The sequence below is a fragment of the Neovison vison genome, chromosome 11 (genome assembly GCF_020171115.1).
Source record: "Neovison vison isolate M4711 chromosome 11, ASM_NN_V1, whole genome shotgun sequence".
Classification (NCBI taxonomy): domain Eukaryota; kingdom Metazoa; phylum Chordata; class Mammalia; order Carnivora; family Mustelidae; genus Neogale; species Neogale vison.
In genome coordinates, this window is record NC_058101.1 from 35,442,920 (window position 1) to 35,462,120 (window position 19,201).

General features: G+C 39.6%; 1 protein-coding gene and 1 non-coding gene across 2 annotated transcripts in view; both read right to left on the bottom strand.

Annotated features, from left to right (window-relative positions):
- Positions 1-19,201, bottom strand: part of UBE2K (ubiquitin conjugating enzyme E2 K) — a 75,093-nt gene that overhangs the window by 41,088 nt on the left and 14,804 nt on the right. The gene's annotated exons all lie outside the window — the stretch shown is intronic.
- LOC122890596 lies at positions 18,016-18,163 on the bottom strand. Its single transcript, XR_006381101.1, has one exon. It is a non-coding gene; the product is annotated as a U12 minor spliceosomal RNA (small nuclear RNA).

A 19,201-nucleotide genomic window follows, 5' to 3' on the forward strand; every position in this document is an offset into this window, starting at 1 on the left:
ACCATCAATAACAGAATGCCCTGTTGTATGTTGAGGAAAAAAAAAAACCTTTACTTATACTTTGACACAATATTTTGTCATTTAGATTTTTTAAAGGGGGCAGAGGAAGAGAAAGAATCTTAGGCATGCTCCACACCTAGCACAAGCCAATGTGGGGCTCAATCTCACAACCTTGAAATCATGACCTGAGGTGGATGCTTAACCAACTGAGCCACCCAGGCACCCCTAGAACTTTTTATTTTACACTTACTCAAAAAACCGTTAGACTTCACATATCACTTGTAAGACTGCAGAAAGAAAAAGTAAGCAAAACAGTTATTTTCTTCACATTTAAAGCCCTGAATGTGTACACACACACACACACACACACACTTCCAGGACCATAAGTAAGAAACTGGTAACAGTGATTCCCTTAGGGTAAATAAAACCAAGAACTATGGGGGAGCCTAGGTGCCTCAGTCAGTTAAGCATCTGTCTTTTGCTTCAGGTCTCGATCCTGGGGTACTGGGACACAGCCTCACACCAGGCCCCTCTGCTCAGTGGGGAGTCTGCTTGCCCCTCTCCTTTTGCCCCTCCCCCTGCTCTTATGTTCTTTTTCTCTCTCAAGTAAATAAATAAAAGCTTTAAACACACACACACAACACACACCCACACCCACACACGGATCTGGGACAGATAGGAGACCACAGTGCTATCTGAAAATTATTAAAAGTCATCCCTTGGGGCACCAGGGTGGCTCAGCAGATTAAAGCCTCTGCCTTCGACTCAGGTCATGATCTCAGGGTCCTGGGATTGAGCCCCATATCGGGCATCTCTGCTCGCAGGAAGCCTGCTTCCACCTCTCTCTCTGTCTGCCTCTCTGCCTACTTGTGATCTTTGCCTATCAAGTAAATAAATAAAATCTTAAAAAAAAAAAGTCATCCCTTTTTCATTTTTTCCATTTCTGATGGGGCTATCATAAAATCAACAGCACGGTATTGTAACAGACACATAGACCAACAGAACAGAACAGGGAGCACAGAAATAGGCCGATACTTATATAGTCAACTCATCTTTGATAAAGGAATCATCTGATGGGAGGGAAAAAATTGTTTTTGTTTTGTTTTTTAAAGATTTTATTTATTTGACAGAGAGAGAGAGAAGAGAGAGAGATGACAGTGAGAGAGGGAAGACAAGCAGGCAGAGTGGAAGAGGGAAAAGCAGGCTTCCCACTGAGCAGGGAGCCTGAGGCAGGGCTCAATCCCAGGACCCTGCGATCATGACCTGAGCAGAGGGCAGATGCATAACGACTGAGCCACCCAGGTGCCTCAAAAAACAATTATTTTCAACAAAAATGGTACTAGACCAACTGGACATCCACGTGTAAAGTAATCTTCTATTACACTTTACGTTTTCTAAACTGGCAAAATTCTTAATAACCCAAACTGCTGAAGTTGAAGGGATATCAATAAAGTTCAGAAGCCCTTTTAAAGGCAATACAGCAAAAAGTAGTAACACCATAAAATCACACTTTTTTTTTTAAAAGATTTTATTTATTTATTTGACAGAGAGAGACACACAGTGAGAGAGGGAACACAAGCAGGGGGAGTGGGAGAGGCAGAAGCAGACTTCCCACCAAGCAGGGAGCCGGCCCAATGTGGGACTCGATCCCAGGACTCTGGGGTCATGACCTGAGCCAAAAGCAGCTGCTTAACGAATGAGCCACCCAGGTGCCCTTGTCACACTCTTCAACCCAATATTACCACTCCTAGAAATTGCCTAAGGAAATAATTTCATTACAGGTAGGAAAAAATATATAACCCTAATGGAAATCACTGATGCATTAAATATAATGAGAAAAACATTAATCTAAGTAACCAATTAATTCAGAGATGTCTACAAGAGTTACAGTGCAATTTAACAGAATACTACAAACAAAAATAAATGAATATAATTCTGGTTTCCAACCCAACATGTAAAAACTCAGAAATCACCATTCCCATCCACAGAGGAAAAAAGCTAAACAAAACTGAAAATCAACAACTCCTCTTAAATCCACCAGAGAACTGAAGCACAGGGCAAATGCTGCCCTGTGACGTGGTGACGTGACTGGGAGAAAGTAAGATTCAAAATTATCAGGGCAAAAGCTCACAAGCATGAGCCATTACCCCAGCAGGAAAAACTAAACTGTAATTGACAAGAGTGCTGGAGGCACAGTTGGAATAAATTTGAGAGTGAACAACTCTCAAAGGGCCTTGCCACTTTTGTTGAGTTTTTACCTCCAAGTTCCCTACCACATTTTCACAGTGACAATCAGAGGAAAATGCGCTCATGATCCTGGCAGAGAGAAGGGGAAAGAAGCCATTTTGAAACAAACCTATTCTGTTTTTCTTAACAAGGCCTGTCCTCAAGAGAAACGTTCACCAGAACCTAACCAACTAGAGTCTTAAAACAGATCTAACCTACCTGAGTGAATGGAAATACCCTATACCAAAGCCCTCCAATCTTCCAGTATCATTGAAGCAGGGGGACTGAGAAGTATTTCTAAAGGTCACAGCTTAGCAAAGGATAGGGTCCCTAAAAGTCTGAGACCCAGGGACACCTGGGTGGCTCAGGTCATGGTCCCAGGGTCCCGGGACCGAGTCCTGCATCAGGGATCCTCCTTCTCCATCTGCCTGCCATTCCCCTCTTCTTGTACATACACACTCTCTCTAATAAATAAGGTTTAAAAAAAAAAAAAAAAAGAGTAAGACCCAATTACAGGACTATAGACTGCTTCCTCTCCCCAAAACACCACATCAATAGGGCTCCTGTGTAATAACAGGGGATTACAACTCCAAGAACTGCATGTCTCAGACCTGACTTAAGAAGATATCTCTAGGGAGCCCCAGAGGCAACAGGGAAGACAAAAATAAGAATAACAGGGGCGCCTGGGTGGCTCAGTGGGTTAAGCCGCTGCCTTCGGCTCAGGTCATGATCTCAGGGTCCTGGGATCGAGTCCCACATCGGGCTCTCTGCTCAGCAGGGAGCCTGCTTCCTCCTCTCTCTCTCTGCCTGCCTCTCTCCCTACTTGTAATCTCTCTCTGTCAAATAAATAAATAAAATCTTAAAAAAAAAAAATAAGAATAACAGAGGAGATTTTAGACTTTGGCATCTACAGCTATAGCAAACAGTATCCCCAGACAGACAGACATAAAGTCTCACATTGAAGGCCTATCTACCTTGGTTCCTTTTACCCAGTACATCGTTCATGACTTTGGCTTTCAAGAAAAAATTATAAGGCATACCAAAAAACAAAACCACAGAAAAAGACTCAGATGGCAGAAATGCTAGAATTAGACTAAAAATTTTAAACTATGATTAATATGCTAAGGGCCATTATGGAAAAAGTTAACAAGGCCCAAATCAAGTAGGTAATGTTAACAAAGAGATGGAAACTCTAAGAAAGAATTAAAAGAACATGCTAGAAATAATTAAAAACAAAAACAAAAAAACTAACATAAATGAAAAATGCCTCTGAAGGGCCCATTAGTAAGTAAACACAAAAAATGAATCTGTGGGCTAGAAAAAAATGAATAGAAACCCTAAAATCTGAAATGCAAAGGAAGGACAAATGAAAAAGACTAGTATGTCCAAAAGGTGTAACATACAGTAATGGGAATACCAGAATGAGAAGACAGGAAAAGAAGAAATATTTGAAGCAATAATGATGAAGAATTTCCCTAAATTAATGACAGACACTGAATCACAGATCCAAGAAATTCAGAGAATGTAAAAGAGGATCAATCCTAAGAAATCCATAGCTAGGCATATCATATGCAAACTGAAGAAAACCAAACATAAAGAGAAAAACTTGAAAAGAAAATCAGAAGAAAAAAATAAACCTTGCTGAACAAGGAGCAAAGATAAAAATTACATTGGGGGGCGCATGGGTGGCTCAGTGGGTTAAAGGCTCTGCCTTCGGCTCAGGTCATGATCTCAGGGTCCTGGAATGGTGCCCTGCATCAGGATCCCTGCTGGGTGGGAAGTCTGCTTCTCCCTCTTCCACTCCCTCTGCTTATGTTCCCTCTCTTGCTGTGTGTGTGTGTTTCTCTGTCAAATAAATACATAAAATCTTTTAAAAAAAGAAATCATGAAAGCAAGAAAATGGACTGTAGTACTCAGTGTTGAAAGCAGGAATGCATGGGTGGCTCAGTCGGTGGAGTATGTGACTCTTGATTTCAGGGTCGTGGGTTCAGGCCCCATGTTGGATGTGGAGATAACTTAAAAATAATAATAAAAAAAAACAACAGCGTTGAAAGCAAAAAGCCCTACCAACCTAACATTCTATATCTAGCAAAAGTATCCTTCAGATATGAAAGATAAATAAAGACTTCTCAAATAAGAATAGGACATCTATTATTAACTGACCTGTCTTGCAAGGAATGTTAGAAGAAATTCTTCAGGAAGTAAGAAAATGCTATAGATCAGAAACACAGAATTTACATAAAGAAAAAAGAAACAAAGAGCATTAGAGAAAAAATAAAGGTTAAATAGAATCTTTGATCTTACTCTTTTCTGGGTGGAGGAGTTGGGGGAGGAAGGGTGGAGGGTGAGGGGGAGAAAGTGGGTGGCAAAGGGCAGAGGGAGAGAGAATTCCAAACAGGCTCCACGCCCAGCATGGAGCCTGATGCAGGCAGGACTCAATCTCACAACCCTGAGAACATGACCTGAGCCAAAATCAACAGTGCGATCCTTAATGGACTGAGTCCCCCAGGCACCCCTGACTTTTCGTATTCTTAATTATCTAACAGATAAGAATATGTTCAAAACAATAACAACAACAAAGTATCTGGTGACTATACCTCATGGGTAAGAAATGAATGAGTTATAGTAGACAGGAGGGAGGAAACGTGAATTTTTTTGTTTATTTTGGAAACGTGAATTTTCTTACAAAGTACTCTCACTACCTGTGAAGTAGTACAGTGTTATTATGAAGAGTACTTGTTAAGTATATGCAGCAATTTCAAAGGCAACTACTAAAAATAAGAAAGAAAAAGCACAAATAATATGCTAAGAGAAGAAAAAAAAATGGAATAATAAAATGCTCAATAAAACAAGTTAAGGCAGAAAAAAAGTCTAAGACAAAAAAGAGAAGGAACAAGGGCAACAAATAAAATACAGTAAAAAAAGGAGGGGGCACCTCGGTGGCTCTAATGGTTAAGCATCTGCCTTTGGTCTGGGTTATGATCTCCAGGTCCTAGGATCGAGCCCCATGTTGGGCTCCCAACTGAGTGGGAGTCCGCTTCTGCCTCTCCCCCTACTTGTGATCTGTCTTTCTCTCTCAGAATAAATAAAATCTTAAAAAAAGGGGAAAAAAAACAGTTAAAAAAAAAAGCAGACATTAATCCAAATATATCAACAATAATTTTAAATATCAATAGTCTAAATATAACAAAAGACAGATACTACTGGAGTGGATAAAGAAAAAGGTCAACTATATGCTATCTAAATGAAACTCACTTTAAATGTAAAGACAAAGACACACTGACAGTAAAGAGAATGGAAAAAACTATAAAACTAAGAAAACATAAAAGCTTCATGACAACTGGATTTGGCAATGATTTCTTGGATTTGACACCAACAAAAATAGAAATAAACTGGAATCACATCAAAGTAAAAAGTTCCTGTGCATCAAAGAACACAATCAACAGAGTAAAAAGGCAACCTATGGAATGGAAGAAATTATTTAAAAGTCATGTAAATGACAAGTGATTAATATCCAGGATATGTAAAAGAGCTCTTAAAATCATTAAAAAAAAAACCCAAACAATTAAAAAATGGGTAAAGTGGGGCGCTTGGGTGGCACAGTGGGTTAGGCCTCTGCCTTCAGCTCAGGTCATGATCCCAGGGTCCTGGAATCGAGCCCCGCATCGGCCTCTCTGCTCAGCAGGGAGCCTGCCTCCGCCTCTCTATCCGCCAACCTCTCTGCCTACCTGTGATCTCTGTCTGTCAAATAAATAAATAAAATCTTAAAAAAAAAAAAAATGGGTAAAGTACTTGGGCAAACCTGCCGAGACCCATCTGACTCTTGAGAACTTTTAATCTTCATTTAATAAACTTCTATCACTTTACACACACACACACACACACACACGGCCGGGGGGGGGGTGTCAAGTACTTAAATAGATATTTCTCTACAAGATACGCAAGTGGCCAACAAGCACATAAAAAGATTCTCAACATTATTACATAACTATAATTAGGGAAATGCAAATCAAAACCACAATGAGATACAAGGATCTACCGGGATGGCTACTATAAAAAAAATTGAAAGCAGTAAGTGTTAACATGGATGTGGAAAAACTGGGACCATGTGCACTGCTGGTGGGAACGTAAAACAGTGCAGCCACAATGGAAAACAGTATGTTGTTCATCCAAAAATTGAAAATGGAATTACTATGAGATCAAGCAATTCCACTTCTGGTACATGCTCAAAAATCAGGGTCTCAAATAATCTGCACCCATTTCATGGCAGCATTATTCAAGAACAGCCAAAAGGGGGGCGCCTGGGTGGCTCAGTAAGTTAATCATTTGACTCTTGATTTCAGCTCAGGTCATGATCTCTAGGATAGAGCCGCATGTTTTAAGGATTCTCTCTCTCCCTTTGCCCCTCCCCCAATTCTCTCTTGTTCTCAAATAAATAAATCTTTTTAAAAAATTCTTAAAGTATATATAAACATAACAACAGAGTTTCAGGGGTGTCTGGGTGGTCTGTCAGCTAAGGATCCAGCTCTTGATTTCAGCTTAGATCATGATCTCAGGGTTGTGAGGGCGACCCCACACCAAGGCTCTGTACTCAATGGGGAGTCTGCTTAAGATTCTCTGTCTGGGGGCGCCTGCATGACTCAGTCTGCCTTCGGCTCAGTTTATAATTCCAAGGTCCTGGGATCAAGCCCTGCATCGGGCTCCCTGATCAGTAGGAAGCCTGCTTCTCCCTCTCCCACTCCCCCTGTTTGTGTTCCCTCTCTCGATGGGTCTCCCTAATAAATAAATAAAATCTTAAAAAATAAATAAATAAATAAAAAAGATTCTCTCTCAGGGTCTTAGTGACTCATTCCGTTAAGCAGCTGCCTTTGGCTCCAGTCATGCTCAGGGTCCTGGGATGGGAGCCCCAGACTGCATTCCCCACTCAGCAGGGAGTCTGCTTCTCCCTCTCCCTCTGTCCCTCCCTGTTCTAGTGCTCTCTCAAATAAAGAAAATCTAAAAAAAAAAAAAAAAAAAAAGGCAAAAAAAAGCAAATTTACTCCAACAATGAATTAAAAGAACTATACAGTTACCCTTAAACAAGGGGGTGAGGGGTACTGATGCCCTGTACAGTTGGAAACCTGCATGTAACTTTTGATTCCCCAAAACCTTAAGTACTAATAGCCCACTACTGACCAGAAGCCTTATTGATAACATAAACAACCAACACATATGTTATATGTTACATGTATTAATACTGTAGTCCTGGGGCGCCTGGGTGGCTCAGTGGGTTAAAGCCTCTGCCTTCAGCTCAGGTCATGATCCCAGGGTCCTGGGATCGAGCCCCGCATCAGGCCCTCTGCTCCGCAGGGAGCCTGCTTCCTCCTCTCTCTGCCTGCCTCTCTGCTTACTTGTGATCTCTGTCAAATAAATAAATAAAATCTTTTAAAAAAAAATACTGTAGTCTTACAATAATGTGAGCTAGAGAAAAGAATATACCCACAAGATCATAAAGAAAATATATTTATGTTACTCTACTGTATTTGTAAAAAATGTATTACGTAGACCTATGCTATTCAAATCTGTGTTGTTCAAGGGTCAACTGTATACCATGACAAGTGGAATTTATCCTGGCTACACATACTAGTACAATGTTCGAAAATTAATTAAGGTACTTACCATATCGATAGGTTAAAAGAAAAACCATGCAATCGTTATCAACAGATCTAGAAAAACTATTTCACAAAATCCAAAACCCATTCACAATAAAAACACTCCATATAAACTAGGAATAGAATGGAACTTTCTCAACTTGATAAATAATGTTTACAAAAAAAATAAGAGCTAACATCATATTTAATGGTGAGAAACGCAAAGCTTTCTCAGTAAGATCAGGTAGAAGTCAAGGATATTCCCTCTTACCATTCCTTTTCAACATTAAACTAGTTCTAGGGGCGCCTGGGTGGCTCAGTGGGTTAAGCCTTTGCCTTCGGCTCAGGTCATGATCTCAGGGTTCTGGGATCGAGTCCCGCATCGGGCTCTCTGCTCGGCACGGAGCCTGCTTCCCTCTCTCTCTCTGCCTGCCTCTCCATCTACTTGTGATTTCTCTCTGTCAAATAAATAAATAAAAAATCTTTAAAAAAAAAAAATTAAACTAGTTCTAGCTATTGCAATAAGAAAAGGTGTACAAATTGAGAAGGAAAAAATAAATTTTTGTTCACAAATGACACCATGTAGAAAATCTGAAAGAAATTACAAATTCTGAGAATAAGCAATTATAGCAAGGCTGCAGGACACAAGGTTAATACACAAAAATCAATCACTTTATATATATCAGCAATGAAAAACTGGAATTTGAATTCAAAAACACAAACCATTTAACAGCACCAGTAAGCCAGAATAATGAGGTATAAATCTAACAAATATGTGCAAGAATTATATGAGGAAACTCACAAAGCTCTGATGGATGATATTAAAGGACTAAACAAATGGAGGAGTGACATTACCAAGCTTCAAGATTTACTGTAAAGCTACCATAATCAAAACATGGTACCGGTCAAAGAACAAAGAGATCCATGAAACAGAATATATAGCCCAGAAATAGACCCACATAAATATAATAGTCAACTCATCTTTGACAAAAGAGCAAAGTGAATACAACAGAGCAGTCTTTTCAACAAATATTTCTGAAACAACCAGACATACACACGGGGGAAAAATATCTAGACACAGTGCTTACAACACCCTTCATGAAAATTAACTCAATGGATTAGAGACCTAAACATAAAATACAAAAGTATAAAACTCCTAGAAGATAACAAAGGGGATAATCTAGATAAACTTGGTATGGCTATAACTTTTTAGATAAAACACCAAAGGTTGAATCCATGAAAGAAATAACTGATAACTAGAACTTCATTAAAATAGAAAACTGTTGTATAAAAAACAATGTCAGAATGAAGGAATAAGGGACTGGGAGAAAATACCTGCGAAAGATGTATCTGATAAAGGACTATTACACAAAACATACAAAGAGGGGCACCTGGGTGGCTCAGTGGGTTAAGCCTCTGCCTTCACCTTCATGATCTCAGGGTCCTGAGATCGAGCCCCATATCAGGCTCTCTGCTCACTGGAGAGCGTGCTTCCCCTCTCTCTCTTTCTCTCTCTCTCTGCCTCTCTGCCTACTTGTGATCTCTGTCAAATAAATAAATAAAATCTTTAAAAATAATACATTCATAAAACTCAAAAATTAGAAAACAACACAAAAAATGAACTTAAGACCTTAACAGACAAGATATACAGACTGCAAATAAACATATGAAAAGATGGTCCACTTCATAATGCCATAGGGTGAACGCAAATTCTAACAATGAGATACCACTACACACCTATTAGAAGAGCCAAAATCTAGATGAAATGCTGGCAAGGATGTGGAACTGCAAAAATTCTCAATCAGTGCTGGTGGGAATACAAAATTATGCAGCCACCCTGGAAGACAGTTGTGGTTTCTTACAGAACTAATCACACTCCCTGGTTATTTACTCAAAGGAGTTGAAAATTTATGTCCACACAAAAACCTGTACACTGTTGTTTATAGCAGCTTTTTTCATGATTGCCAAAACTTGGAGGCAACCAAGATGTACGTTAGTATAGGAACGGATAAACTGTCACACATTCAGATAATGGAAAATTAAATATATATTTATTACATATATAAATAGATAACAAAAATAACTATCAAGCCACAAAGAGATACAGAAGAAAGTTAGATGCCTACTGCTAATTGAAAGAAGTCAATCTGAAAAGGCAATTGTGCAATTCCAACTATATGCCATTCTGGAAAAGCAAAATTATGGAGACAGTAAAAAGGTCAGCAGTGGTGGCAGTGGGGAGGGAGATGGATAGGATGACACAGAGGATTTTTAGGGCAATGAAAATACTCTGGGGAGGTGCCTGGTTGGCTCAGTTGTTAGAACATGCAACTTTTGATCTTGGGGTTAGGAGTTCAAGTCCCATGTTGGGTACAGAGATGACTAAAAATTAAACTTAGGGGTGCCTGGGTGGCTCAGTGGGTTAAAGCTCTGCCTTTGGCTCAGGTCATGATCCCAGGGTCCTGGGATCAAGCCCTGCATCAGGCTCTCTGCTCAGCGGGGAGCCTGCTTCCCCCTATCTCTCTCTCTCTGCCTGCCTCTCTGCCTACTTGTGATCTCTGTATGTCAAATAAATAAATAAGATCATATTAAAAAAATAAACAACTTAAAAAAAACCCCTACTCTGTATGATATTATAATGATGAACACATTACACTGCCCCCAGAATAAACAAAACCAAAGGTGAACCACCTTAAGGTAAACTATAGACTTTGGGTGATTGTGATCTATCAGTGTAGGTTCATAAGTTATAACAAATGTAACCTATACCTTGGCAGTTTACAGGGAATACTGATGAGGGAAGCTATGCATCTGTGGAAGCAGGGTGTGTCAAAAAGTTGTTCTTAAATCTTGTGATTCTACACAAGTCTTCCTTGACATCAACTATCATCACACACAGAGCTAAAATACTTTTACTGTGGTTGTAACTTTGCTCGTATGTAAGAAAGTTCATAAACTGAAAATTCCTGTATTTACTAAATATATAAAAACATGGAAAAAGTTACTCAAAGTTCCCTCTGAAAGAGGATTAGGATTGAAGACAGGAAGGAAAGGGTGAGTAAGTATTGAAAACTATTACTCTGGAGCACCTGGGTGGCACAGTTAGTTAAGCATTTGACCCTAGTTTTGGTTCAGCTCATGATCTCTAGGTCTTGAGATCAAGCCCCACGCTGGACTCTGGGTTCAGTGTTGAGTCTCCTTAAGGCTCTCTCTCCCTCTCCCATCTCCCCCATTCTCTCTTCCCACCAAAGTAATGATTGAAAAAAAGAAGAAAACTTTTACACTACATATTTCTGTATTGAATAAATTTTCACAAAGACCCTCTATCCTTAATTTAAAACAACTTTTTAATCTTCCAAGTTCCTGTATCACTAAGAAAATGCAAAGGAATTTTAAATGATAAAAAGAACTGACGGGGGGGCGCCTGGGTGGCTCAGTGGGTTAAGCCGCTGCCTTCAGCTCAGGTCATGATCTCAGGGTCCTGGGATTGAGTCCCGCATTGGGCTCTCTGCTCAGCGGGGGGCCTACTTCCCTCTCTCTCTCTCTGCCTGCCTCTCCATCTACTTGTGATTTCTCTCTGTCAAATAAATAAATAAAATCTTAAAAAAAAAGTACTGACGGTAAAAAAAGAAAAAAATAACTAAAGAACTGAAACCAAAGGAAGAAAAACATTAGAACTAAAATAAAATTGAAAAGTCTTGGGCTCAATTAATAAGATAATAAGTAAAGGTGGGAAAAAAACTAAAAAATGAAGTAAATCAAACCCTGTATTTGCTACATATTAATAACCTCATAAATAACAAAAGTGTATTACATATGAGATTCTTAAAACACCTAAATTGACAAAAATTTTGAACATGAACAGGACATTAAGACAGAGAAAGAAATTCACAAAGAACATGCCTTTCAGCAACTGCTCTAAAAAGCCACCTGGGTTCTCAAACACATATCCCAATTTACAAAGAATAATCCCATATGGCTTGAAAACAACGAAATGGAAAGAATGATCATAAACACATTTTATAAAACAAACATGGCTCTGAGCCCCTACCCCGAAAACTTACCCACCACAATCCTGAACAAAAATAGGCAAATCTCACTAAAAAGATACACAACTCTGAACAAAATCTTGGTTAACATACATTACAAATTGAAGTACTATTCAAAACGGCCAAGAGGAATGTATTCCAAGAATTCAATAATGATATCACTCCATGAAAACTTTTATCAAAAAGTACTTGGGGAGTGCTGGCTGGCTCAGTCGGTGAAGCATATGACTCTTGATTTGGGGGTTGTAAATCTGAGCCCCAGTTGGGTGTACAGATTACTTAAAAATAAAATATTAAGGAGCACGTATGGTTGAGCATGGGGCTCTCGGTTTCTGCTCCAGTAGTGATCTCAGTCAGGGTCATGAGTTGGGCTCCACGCTCAGCAATGACTACGCTTAAGTTTCTCTCTCCCTCTCCTTCTACTCCCCCAACCCCGCAAACACGCATTCTAAAAATAAATAAATCTTAAAATCCAAAAAAGTTAAAAATGTATTTTAAATGACTTAATTTGAACAATACAGGCCTTAATTTGACAAAGTATATACCTGAAATTGAGATAAAATTCTATTTTTCTTTAAAAGGGAAAAGAGGGGTGCCTGGGTGGCTCAGTGGGTTAAACCTCTGCCTTCGGCTCAGGTCATGATCTCAGGGTCCTGGGATGGAGTTCCCCATGGGGCTCTCTGCTCAGCAGGGAGCCTGTTTCCCCCTCTCTCTGCCTACTTGTGGTCTGTCAAATAAATAAATAAAATCTTAAAAAAAAAAAAAAAAAGAATAATCCTTTCACCTAAACACAAACACTATTATAAAATCCAACACGAATTCATTTGGCATAAATGTTATTTTAACCACAAGAATTTCAAACAACAAAGATCTCAAATTATTTCTGAAGCTGTGACTTGAAATCCCCAATCTCTAGAACAGTGAGAAAGTTAATTTCTTCTTGTTTATGCCATGCCAACTATGGTATTTTGTTATGGTAGCCTAGGTTGATCAAGACATCCACACACTGATAATAAAAAAAGGGAAAGGGGAAAATCATTATTGCCATTGAAGGTGACTACTATACCAACCTACTCTGATGATAATTATTTTTCTTTCCAGTTGATGACAGAAAACTCTTCTTTCTGGGAGAATATCAGCTAAGCAAATGTAGAGTTGCCAATTAGGAAAATCAACTTTCTGCAATGCCCAATGAAGTAACTGGTGCAGACAAAGATCAAATGACCTAGTATCGCTAACAGTGAGGCAACATGATATTATTACACATCCATTAATGACTAAATATGAAATATATACTACAGTTGCCAAAGTCTTGCCAAAAATGTTGACCCTGAATCTAGTCAAACCTTTACACATAAACTCCCACTTTACAAGAAATAGAAGAAGTACCTCCATAAAGAAATCTCCAGGATTTTCAGTGTCAAAAAGAGAAAAAAAGAAGGGTGTGTGTCAAAGAACCACTGTAAATTTTAGAACACTAAAAATTACATTCTCATGCGATTTGTAAACCTTAAGTAGATCCTGTTCCCCTCTCCCAAAAAAGGCTATACGACCTGAGGACATATGAGATTAGATACCAAGGAATTAACATTTTCTTTGGTAGAATAATGATACTATGGTTATAAAAAAGAATGTTATTTTCAGGAGATGCAAGCTCAAAATTTTGGTAGTGAATTACCTTCATTATCAGTAACATTAACAAGTGTTGAATCTCATTAGTAGGAATATAAGTATCCTTCAACTTTCCATTTGAAAATTTTCTTAATAAGGGGCACCTGAGTGGCTCAGTCAGTTAAGTGTCTGCTTTCAGCTCAGGTCTTGATCCCAGGATCCTGCGATGGAGCCCAGCATCCGACTCCCTACTCAGTGGGGCGTCTGCCTCTCCCCCTGCCTCTTCTCCATGCCCCCATGCTTGGGCACACCTGCATACACATGCGCTGTCTCTCAAGATAGGAAGGCAGGAGGAAAGAAGGGGGGGGAGGGGAGATTTCTTAATAAAAAGTTAAATACGGACACCTGGGTAGCAGAGTAGTTAGGTGAATGCCTTCTACTCAGGTCATGATCCTGGAGTCCGAAGATCAAGTCCTGAATCAGGCTCCCAGCCCAGCCAGGAATCTGCTTCTCGTTCTGACCCTCTCTGCTCTCACACTCTCTCTCTCTCTCAAATAAATAAATAAAATCTTTTTAAAAAATTAAGTAAAATTAAAAAATAAACCTGGACAACTGATTTTTCAATTTGACTTAAAAAAAAAAAAAAGATTGTATAACTGGTAAGACCATGATGAAACTGGCTACCTCATGCAGTGCCAGTGCTACAGTAATTTACAAAAAACTTTCTGGGAAGCACTTTGGTCATCAGCATATGAGAAATTCAGACACTATGACCCAGTAACTTTTTTCCAGGAAATCTATCTTAGGGAAATAAATTAATATAAAAATTATATATATTCCATTCAATACATACACATACACACAGTGGAAGAAACAGAAACAACCTTTAAATGTTCGAGAAAAGAATGGTTTAGGGGCACCTGGCTGGCTCAGTCAGAAGAGCATGATCTTGGGGCCGCTGAATTCAAGTCCCATGTTGGATATAGAGATTACTTAAACAAAACTTTAAAACAAAAATGGTTTAGTCAGATATTAAATATCTGTTAAATACTATTAATATTTAATGCCACTTACTATTTAAACAATAATTTTTTTTTTTTTTAAAGACTTTAGGTCATCTTGGGGCACCTGGGTGGCTCAGGCATTAAGCACCTGCCTTTGGCTCAGGTCATGATCCCAGGGTCCTGGGATGGAGCCCCATGTCAGGCTCCCTGCTCAGCAAGAAGTCTGTTTCTCTCTCTCCTACTGCTTGTGTTCCCTCTCTCCCTGTCTCTCTCTCTCTCAAATAAATAAATAAAATCTTTAAAAAAAAAAAAAAGATTTTAAGTAATCTTTACATCCAACGTGGGGCTCAGACTCATAAACCCCGAGATCAAGAGTTGCCCAATCCACCAATTGAGCCAGCCAGGCACCTCTGAACAGTAAACACGTTAAAAGAATATTTAATATTTAATATTTATCAGGTGCCTGGGTAGTTCAGTCAGTTAAACATCTTTTTTTTTTTTTTAAAGATTTTATTTATTTATTTATTTATTAGAGAGAGAGAGAGAGAGAGAGGGAGCACGCTCACATAAGTAGCAGAGTGGCACGTAGAGGGAGAGAGAGAAGCAGGGTCCCCGCTAAACAGAAAGCCCAATGTAGGGCTCAATCCCAGGACCCTGGGATCATGAACCTAGCCAAAGGCAGATGCTTAAATTACTGAGCCACGCAGGAGCACCAAATATCCAACTTTTTTTTTTTAAAGATTTTATTTATTTTTATTTATTTATCGGGGGGGGGGGGAGAGCGAGCACAGGCAGACAGAATGGCAGGCAGAGGCAGAGGGAGAAGCAGGCTCCCCGCCGAGCAAGGAGCCCGATGTGACTCGATCCCAGGACGCTGGGATCATGACCTGAGCCGAAGGCAGCTGCTTAACCAACTGAGCCACCCAGGCATCCCGCCAACTCTTGATCTCTGCTCAGGTCTTGCTCTCATGGTGGTGAGTTCAAGCCCCAGTTGGGCATGGAGCTTACTTAGGAAGAAAAGGAAACAGAAAACATATTAAGAGAAAAAAAAAATACAAAACAGTAATACTACATACTATGACCTTGATTTGGTTTAAAAAACAAACAAACAAACAAACAAACAAAAAGGATGTCGGGTTGCCTGGGTGACACAGTCGGTTAAGTCTGGGATCGAGAGTCCTGGGATCGAGTCCCCTGTCGGGCTTGTTGCCCAGCGGGAAGCCTGCTTCTCCCTCTGCATGCCCTGCCAGCTGCTCTCCCTGCCTGTGCTCTCTGACAAATAAATGAAATCTTTAAAAAAAAAAAAAAAGAGGTTACTAGCAACAGCTATCTGCGCCTGATGAGAGACTGTTGCTTACACCTGCCATCTTACATTTCTAAATTCTCAAAAAAGAGTAAGGAGACAAAGACTGTGCTTCTAATAAATATTTAAAGATTATGAGGTCTTATCCCCATGGTCATACACATAACTTCGTCATCACCAGAAACTGTACCTTCTCTGAAATCCATTTCAAGTTTCTCAAATTCCCAACCTCCTTAGATCAAGTTCACTATTTAGTACTCCAAACCCAGCTATTAGCTAGTTTAATTGAACATCACCACTCTCCATCATTCTCAGTCACTCTCTTGCTAACCTTGAAGCTTTTGTTCCTTCATGGTACTCACATGGCAAAGCCCCATGCTAGTTAAATTCATTCCCCAATTAACTTAAACAAAACAAAACCACCTTCCTGTATCTGCCCCAAGCAGCACTGCTGGGAAAACACACACAACCATCATTAATTGGTCTCATGTTCAAGTGAAGACCACAAATCCCAAATGAAAACTTAACATTGCCCTAAGTGTCTCTGCTCCTATTAAAGATTAATCCTTCCATTTATGCTCGTAATATCCCCCCTCTGTTCTTCTCAAGGACTTTACAGGCTCAATCACTCCTCCTTTCTCTAGCATAATCAATTTCTCCCCTCCATCAATATACAAACATAATCAATAGACTATGAGAAATTTTTTAAGGGGCACCTGGAGGGGCTCGGTAAATTAAGTGTCAAAGCCTTAATTTTGGCTTAAGTCATGATCTCTGAGTTGGAGATCAAGCCCCGAGTCAGGCTCTAAGCTCAACAGAGTCTGCCTACCCCTCTCCTGCCTGCACTTATGTGCGCTCTCTCTCTCTCTAAAATAAATAAATAGAATCTTAAAAAAAAAAAAATTAAGATTTCTGAAGCCATATTCTTCTGCAGTTCCCCTTCTCTTCTCTGCTCCTGTCAAAACAAACTTTAAAATTAGTTGACCATAGATTCTAGTTTCTCACCTCACTTCCTAACTGTTCAATCATCACCATCCATCTTCACCATTCCAATGAAAATATTCTAGTCAAGGTCACCAATGATAACTGTGCTGCAAATTCAGTGCTCATTTCTTTCACTCAGCAGCATAACAAAAGTGACCACTCTCGGAACTCATCTCTTGATTTCAAAGACACCACAGTCCCCTAATTTTCCTAATATATCACTAATAGCTCACTCTCCTTATCTTTTGATGTTTCTTCTAGGCTCAACCACAAAAGATGCTAGGCATCTATGACAAAAACCAGAACTTTGTCCTAGGCTCCCTCCTTTCCTAACCAAATTCTCCTACAGTTAAGTCACCCAGTCTAAGCTTTAACCTGACAAGAACGAAGCAAAACTCTTAAATCTTCCCTGACACCTTCCATGTGCTCCTCCTACTCTTTCCAATCGCGGAAAATAGCACCCCCAAATGTCTGACTCCTAGGTAAAAGACTAGGTGTTTTTCTAGATTCTTCACTTTTCATCTGCACCATCAGCAAGCTCTTTTGACTTACCTTTAAAACATATCCCAAATACTTCTCTTCAGCCTCCTATTTAACTGTAATCCCAAGCTACAATCATCTCTTGCCTAGGCTAGAAAGGCTTCCAAAAAGGTCTTCCTTACTTCATTCCTGCCACTTCCCACCTCCACAGGGCAAGATGTCTAACCAACTTCCTTCCTCTTTTTTCTTTCCTAATGAAACCCTGACTTTAATTGGGGAGCAATGTGCTTAGCTAAAAAAACATCCCCCAGTTTCTCGTAAACCAAGACGACGTTATGACACAGGCCAGGATAAAAAAAAATAAAAATAGATGTCACTGAATGGGATTTCTCAGAAAGCTCTTTAAAAAGGGGAAGCTCAGCTGACATGTTGATTATGCTTTTCCCTTTCTGAAATTCAGACATGTTGTCTGGAGCTCTGACAGGCATTTTGAGAGTTTAAGGACAAGGGTCAAACTCCTAAGAAAGGTAAATTGAAAGTCAGGTAAACTGAAAGTCAGTAGTCTACTAACACTGTATAATCCCTAACCAACCAACTCTGGGATACTTTCCAGACTGGACTTTACTCAAGCAAAAATCAACCCCTAATTCCGAAGCCCTTTTTCTTTACATCTTCAGTGTCAATTTATTCTCCACACAGCAGCTAAAGTGGTATTTCTTTAAGGGGGAGGGGTAGATTTTGAATCCCAAGGATCCCACAAGGTAGACGGGTAACCTTGGGGCAACATTTACCTACTCAAAAATACATCTCACATTAGCAGTGAGGAATCAGGCGTCACCCTGAATTGTTATTTCCTTAGTCATAAGTTTAAGGCATCAGAGTGTTTTGTTTTGTTCTATTTTTAAGAGAGAGAGATCTAGAGAGTAGGGGTGAGGTGGGTGAGGGAGAAGGGGCAGAGGTACAGGGAAAGAGATTCCCAATAGAGCTCCACACCCAATATGGAGCCCAATGTGGGGCTTGATCCCACAACCTTGAGACTATGACCTGAGCTGAAATCAAGAGCTAGACCCTCAGCCAACTTAGCCACCCAAGCGTCCCCAAAGCGGTATTTTAAAAACAAAAATTTTGTTTTCTTTAAATCCTCAAATGGATTTCAGAGTCACAACACAAATTCCTTACTTTGGACTTAAATTTTGTGTGATCTGGCTCCTGCCTTCATCTTGCATCATTCACGGCCTCTTTCCCACAATACTCCAGTCACAATAACCTCCTTTTGCTTGCTTAAACATAGCAAATTTACTCCTAATTTATGGCCTTTAATTTACATTCACTATTTCCTCTGATCTTACAGATAAATAAATAAAATCTTTTAAAAAGTATTTGTTAAATAAAAAGCTTTTGGCATTGATGATACAAAGACAAACCATGATGCTTACCCTTGAGGATGCCTACTCTTGAGCTTCTCGGGAATCATCAGGCTCCCTGCTCAGTGGGTACTCTGGTTCTCCCTCTCCCTGTGCCCTTCCCCCTGATCATGCACATGTACCCTCTCAAATAAACGTATAAAACCTTTTCTCCTCCCAAGATTTTATTTATTTGACAGAGACACAGCGAGAGAACACAAGCAAGGGGCATGGGAGAGGGAGAAGCAGGCTTCCCATGGAGCAGGGAGCCCGATGTGGGGCTCCATCCCAGGACTCTGGGATTATGACCTGAGCCAAAGGCAGCACTGAGCCACTCAGGTGACCCTAAATGAATAAAACCTTAAAAAAAAAAAAAAAAAAAAAAGGTAGGGAGTCTAGTAGTGAAAAGACAGCTTCAAATCACTGAAAAACATTAAAAATTGCAAATCTGGGTTGAAAGTCAGATTGTAATTATACTCAAACAAACTTCAAAATATGTTTATATATGCAA